At 30.8% G+C, this 6,967-nt stretch overlaps 1 long non-coding RNA gene across 1 annotated transcript; it reads left to right on the top strand.

The window, feature by feature from the left end:
• Nucleotides 1-3,921: 3,921 nt before the first annotated feature.
• Nucleotides 3,922-4,548, top strand: LOC128651530 (uncharacterized). The gene is made up of 3 exons (XR_008401111.1): nucleotides 3,922-4,107; nucleotides 4,286-4,339; nucleotides 4,372-4,548. It is a non-coding gene; the product is annotated as an uncharacterized LOC128651530 (long non-coding RNA).
• Nucleotides 4,549-6,967: the final 2,419 nt, after the last annotated feature.

The raw sequence follows: 6,967 nt of genomic DNA, 5'->3' as shown, positions 1-6,967 counted from the left end.
TCGCCGTTCAGTTCTCCGTCAAGTACTCTGCATATCGCCATCCGATAGGCGCACATGTGCGCCATTATTTATCATAAAAGGGGTCGTATTTCTACGTTACTTTCCAAAGGCGAGATGTGGCGTGATATTGATAAATCTCGCCGTTATTCATATATTTGCGCCATATTTATTATTAAAAATGTCTTAAATTAAAGCGCATATGAGAAATAAATGTGAATTCTCATTGATTACTTTTTAATTTGTATTGTTCAGTTATCAATGTTACAAATTCGATGTGTGCTTTTCAATAAACACAAAATTTATTTATATTTACGATAATCGCTAACAATGTTTTAAAAATTTGAATATAATAATTGTGATCATATTATCACATTCTCTCACATATAAATCTTAAGTTAAATGGTAAGATTAAAATTTAATGTTGAAATAACACAATTTTTTGATATCTACTTTATTATTTGTTGTATCAATGTTTATATTATTTAAGAAAGCACATCAAGATCTCATTCAAAATTGTATTACAAATTATATCTTTTTATTAACTTTTGAACTACTTATCTAAACATGAGTTTCTGTATTTCAAAGATATAACCAAACCCTTTGATCTAACCCAACTCTTATATTTATATCCACCTCCCCCCTCAGCATTAATATTGGTTTTTTTAGATTAAATAAACACACACACACCTTTAAATTGTAAAATATATGTATTTATTGTAACCCAAAATAAAAGTTATTTTCATATCATAATATTTTTTTTTATTTAAAACTGAAAAGAAATTATTTTTTTCTTTATTGTTCCTAATTAAAAGGATTGATATTTTTCTCTTAAGTTTTGCACTTTTATGTATGTCCTCATCAAATTATTTTCAACTTCCAGCAGGGTATCCAAAATTTCTTTTTTGTTTATAGTTATTTCTTGCTCTTCAGCCACTATACCAATGAGAAATAGAAAAATAGTTATGTCATGACTTGAATACATTTCAGTAAAGTATTACAAGATCAATAGTGTTTTAACTAATGCTAACAAGAAACACAGACAAAAGACTAATCTCTTGTTAGAAGGTTTTATCTACACCTCTGTTGTTATTTAAAAGCATGTCATCTTGATAATACTGTGTACACGCACATGCATCTTTTGTTCCACACAATAGTGAATGCTAAAGATTGTTATGATACAAAAGAACTCACTCCAATCATAAAATTCCGTTACATTGGATGAATTAGATTGCATTTCTTCTTCCTGTTCAAGGTTCTGTCCTTCATCTTGAATAGCTGAAAGACATACATAATTATAACAGGAATACTTATGTAATAGAACAATGCTGATTGAAATCCATATCTCTTTTCAATAATTATTCACTAAAACAAAATTTCTATTTTAGTACAAATAATGACATAAAAGGAGTGACTGAATAGACATATGAACCTACATATATTATTGTCTTGTTGTTGCTCGCTATTTGGTGAATCTTGATTCATATTATTATTTTCCTCTTCAACAATTATATCTTCAATGGCATTTTGGTCTGTATCTTCTTCAATCATGTCTATAATTAATATGATTATAGTCATTAAATAGAATAATTTTATTTATTTGTAAGATATATGTTAATGAAATCTACCTTCATTGTCAGATTCATCATCAATGATGGGCATTGGCCTTCTGCGACGTTGTCGCCTCTTTTTTTTTTTGCCTTTTTGTAAAAAATTTGAACATATAAATGTTAATATCAATGATGAGTTATCTTAATATTATACATTTTAGTAACTATATTCATACCTGTTGTCATTATAGCCTCAGACTCCATAAAAACAGTCGGTAGTGGATCACAATCAGCTTCTGGACTGGATGGATTCCATTTTATTGGGCGCAGATAACGGGGCCTTTTTCTATTTTTGACTGTTAAAAATTGAAATACAATAGTATTTATATTGGTAATCGATTGCACAGTACAACATCAGACTGAAACAATTACATTGTTAATACTGTTTCACAAACCGCAATAAATATAAAATGTATCCAAAATTTGCAATTATATTTGTGCACAAAGTTCAAGATTATGTAAACAAAGTAACAACTAATGAAAAAGTACAATAGATTTAAAAAATTGATACATAACTATTACATAAATACTTACATTTCATAACATAGCTTCTTATTAGGGTCCTTAATTTAGATTGTCTCCGGATTAGATCATTATAACGCTTCAGGCACTGTTTTCTAGTCCTATTATGGCCAGACAGACGTCTGACCCGTCGCACCATCTCTGATAAAATTGGATTTCTTTTATCCTGTTCCAATGTGAATATCCCCTTCCTTTTTTTCGGAAAATACTTTTCCATTGTATAGGTGATAATCAGTAATTCACCAATGGAAAACTTCTTGGAACGATTCATCTTCAAATGTATGTATGTATCTCTCTAACCATAAAACTCCACCCAATAACGGAACTAATTGTTATTGTTAGTGCGCATTAAAATATACCCATTTTAAAAATGATTTATTTTTAATAGAAATAAGTAATCAAGTCGAAACTTCATTATTTATCAATATTAAAAAAAAAAAAAACTAGTTACATCTTTTTGTATCAATATAGATTACATGTAAGTTGTTACAAAGTGCGCAATAACGTGCACTATATTTCTACAGTCGATAGAAGATAACTGGCAATTGTTACAATGCGCAATAACTGTGACGATATTTCTACAGTCGATACATTTGTTTTCCTAGGTTAAATTTATTTTTAGGGCTATGTTCGTTGTTACCCCAATTGATACATACAAATAGTTTCGAATTTTAAAAAAGAATGTATATAAAAATAAAGACACATCAATTTGAAAAAAATACACATTTGACCAATAGGAATAAAGTAAATTCTAATTGTGCAATCAAATTACAGTTACTAAATTTATTTAAATTATTCAGTAATCTATTCATATAACGCCCCATTTCTGTAACGTTCTGGAACAAAAGTTGTTAGTGATAATTGTTCATTACTTTATTCTGACTTTGAACGAAGACACTATTCTTATTAGCGCCATTTTTTTATCTAAATTTGCGATGGCTACTGGACTAGCTGGAAAGACGAAAAGTGGCCGAAGTGTGATGTTTAGTCATCGACAGAACTGTATTCTAGTTGAAGTTGTCATCGAACATTACGATGTTATTAACGGATATCAAGCAAAATCTGTCAACCCTCAAAGAAAAAAGGCTATTTGGGAACAAATTAGTTGTGCTGTGTCAGCAGAGGGTAGTTTTCCGAAAGACGTCAGGGCCTGTCGGAAGCGGGTGAATGATATTCGTAAGAATATTAAAAGAAAAGTATGTAAGGAAAAGCAGTTATCAAAAGGAACTGGTGGAGGCCCCGCATATAGGGCTGAACTGCTTGACTACGAACAGATGTTGTATGCCAGGATGGGGGATGCTGTCGTGGTGGGACTTGATGTACCATCAGATACCATGGATTTTCGAGGTAAATATCTAATTGATTGCTATTAAACGAATAGTATAATATATTCTTAACTTATATTTCAAGATTCAGACAGAGCATACCCTGTTAATAATTTTTTTATATGAATATTTTTTATTTTTTTATTTTAATATGTATTGAACAAAGTTTGCTTGTAAGCTTGGAAGCAGGACCATTTTTGGATGAGGACCTGGATACAGCTTGTTAATTGGCTGGCTACATTTAAAAAGAAACCAATCAGCAAGCGCTAAACAGGTGTCACACCCAAAAATGGCCACGCTTCTAAACTTAGATTTTTTGTTTCGGAAATGAGATATAATCCAAAAAGAAGAAAATATAAAAATTTTATTAGTATTGAATTATAAAATTTTTTGGAAATTCAATGCTCTATCAGAATAATGAAATAATAATTTACACTATACTATTTCTTTAACATGTATTTTGTATATTCAGTTTCTCAATCTTTAATTTTAATTAAATTTTAATTTGTTTATATGTACTATAGAAGAACATGAACAGGCATTAGAAAATGAATTAGAAAATGCCCAGGTGGACCTACCATCCGAGTCTGAGTTGACTAGTGAACAACCCACAACATCTTCATGTGGTATACCATGCAGGGAAGAAACTACCAGTAAGTAAAAGTATATTACAAAAATGATAATATCATTTGTATTAATGAAAAGAATGGACAATGAAATGTAATTAATATGTATTACTACGTTTCTTACTTTTCGCCATGAAAATTCTGTTTATGTAAAGATATTTAATTTAAAAACATATATATTAATCTCAATTTAATTTTGTTACAGGTGTCATGGGATTACTACAAACTATGCAGGATTCGTCAATTACATTATTTGATGGTAATTATTGACCTTATTTTTTACATTCATAGATGAAATAGAAATCACATTACAACCACTTGTAACTGACACAGTTTGTCAGGAGGATGATGATGATGAGACACAAATAGAGGGACAAACATCGACACAACTTGAAACACCACATGTAGAGGAATCAGAATGTGAAGAAGAGATTGAGGATGCAGAACAATGCCCGATAGATGAACCGGAGAGACCAAATGAGGTTGAAAGATTAACAGATATGGCATTGTCTTTCAGAAACTAACAAAATGAATTTTTTAAACAAATGATAGAATTGGAAAAACAAAGAAATAATATACTTCAAGAACAATTAACACTGCAAAAGGAGTATTATCAGAAAAAGTTAGAGTTCTTGAATAGACGACATCCTGATTTATAATTGTATTCTCCATATATACCTTTAAGTTATGGGTTCTAAAATATTTAACGCACTTATAGCCTTTGTTAATGTTTATTAGAGTTCACTGTTTTGATGTTAATTTTTGTTGTTTAATAAAGTTTTTTATATTAATAAATAAAAAAAAATTATTCAAAGTAAATAACGAAACTTTTTTTTTTTCAAAATATTCATTTTTTATTCAAAAAGAGAAAAAGATATGTATAAATAACACAACACAACTTTGGTTATAAACTATATAAATTCTATTTTTAATAAAAAAAATTATGTATTTCTCTCTCTCTCTCTCTCTCTCTCTCTCTCTCTCTCTCTCTCTCTCTCTATATATATATATATATATATATATATATATATATATATATATATATATATATATATATATATATAATAACACAACACAACTTTGGTATCAAACTATGTAATTTCTCTTATATAAAAATAAATATAAATATATATATATATATATATATATATATATATATACAATTCTATCAATTTTAATTATTAAATTAAACCATGGTATTTGAATCCAATCTGAAAATTTCCTGAAAAAAAGAGAAAAGATGTAATTAATTATATAGAACAAACAATATTAACATGTTAATACAAATTTATTAAGGAGACTTACATCTAAAAAATCGTTCAATAATTTCAAGACGATTTTCAACTCCAGCTCTTGTGGTATGTCTTGTGACAATTTCCTGAGGAACATAAACATCTTCTGGAACATCCTCCAGACACACCTCATCTATATTTAGTTGGGAAATAGCAATATTGTGCATTATGCATGACACCAGAATTATGTCATTACATTTCTCTGGGGAATATTGTAGATCACCACCAGAACGGTCCAACACCCGAAATCTCATTTTGAGTACCCCGAATGTACGCTCAATAGCACTCCTTGTCGACCTGTGAGATTCGTTGAACTTGATTTCTGATCGTGTATGAGGTATTGGTACAGGTGTCAAGAGCCAAGGCCTACAGGGGTACCCGCTGTCACCTTCAAAAATATAAGAAAATTACAAATTAGCGACATGTAACAACAGGTTTATGAGGTTAAAATATGACATTTTATAAATAAATATAAAAATTTTAATATTCACCTAATAGCCAACCGTGTGGCATCTCTCCACGTTCAAATGCTGCAAATAAAGCAGACTGCTTTAATATGTGATAATCGTGGCATGACCCTGGAAAACCTGATCTTACTGCCCAAAACCGAAGGTTAGAGTCACATACTGCTTGAACATTGAGAGAGTGGAAGTGTTTCCGATTTCGATATTGCTCCTCCCTTAAAGCTGGTGGTCTAATTGCAATATGTGTGCAATCAATTGCACCTAGGACATTTGGAATGCCGGCAACTTGATAAAAACCAGATTTTACTTGTTGCCATTCATGTACATTCCTTGGCACATATATAAATTTATTTAGATGCTTCAAAATCGCTTTTAAGACAGTCCTCAAATGTCTACAAAAAGAAGGCTGACTCATGCCAACCACTGCACTGGACACAGCCTGAAAAGAGCCCGTGGCTAGGAAATGCAAAACTGCCAATAACTTGAGCATTCCAGGTATTGCCCTTGTTCTTCTAGTCTGTGGCTCTAGATCATTCTGTATTAGAACATATAGATTTTGTATGCTCTCCCTGTTTAGGCGAAATCTTTTTTTTATCTGATAATCAGATAATGCCTGTAGTCCACAACGAGGTAGAAAAACTCGTGGAACTCTTTGCCGTCTACGTATTGGCAAAATCTGTTCATTTCTTCGATTTTCATGGCCCCTTGCTAAAGAAATTGCAGACAAAATCAGGAAATAATCCATCTTCTTGCGCTGAAAATATGGAGTAAATTAGATGTTCTCCTATCTCTTCATGGAGAACATTAGTAGTCGTATTAGGAGGAGAACTTTAGGCTCTCCAATGGCGCAAAATAATGATAAATATCTATTTTGGAGAGAAATAGGTCGTATTCTTGAATATACACCCTGAAAAGGGCGTTTTAAAGCTTTATTTAGCGCAAATGTGCGCCTAGGCGAGGGACATTGAAGGGCGAGAATTTTGCAGTCGTATTTGCACATTTTTAGGAGTATTTCTTAATGATAAATAGGAGATATATTACGACGGCGTGAATTAAGGCGCAAATTAAGGAGAATATGTTTGATAAATCGATCCCTTTGTATCTGTCTGGAAAGCACCTATGACTATAAAA

The sequence above is a fragment of the Bombina bombina genome, chromosome 3 (genome assembly GCF_027579735.1).
Source record: "Bombina bombina isolate aBomBom1 chromosome 3, aBomBom1.pri, whole genome shotgun sequence".
NCBI classification, from domain to species: domain Eukaryota; kingdom Metazoa; phylum Chordata; class Amphibia; order Anura; family Bombinatoridae; genus Bombina; species Bombina bombina.
This window is presented reverse-complemented; position numbering and strand designations above follow the sequence as displayed.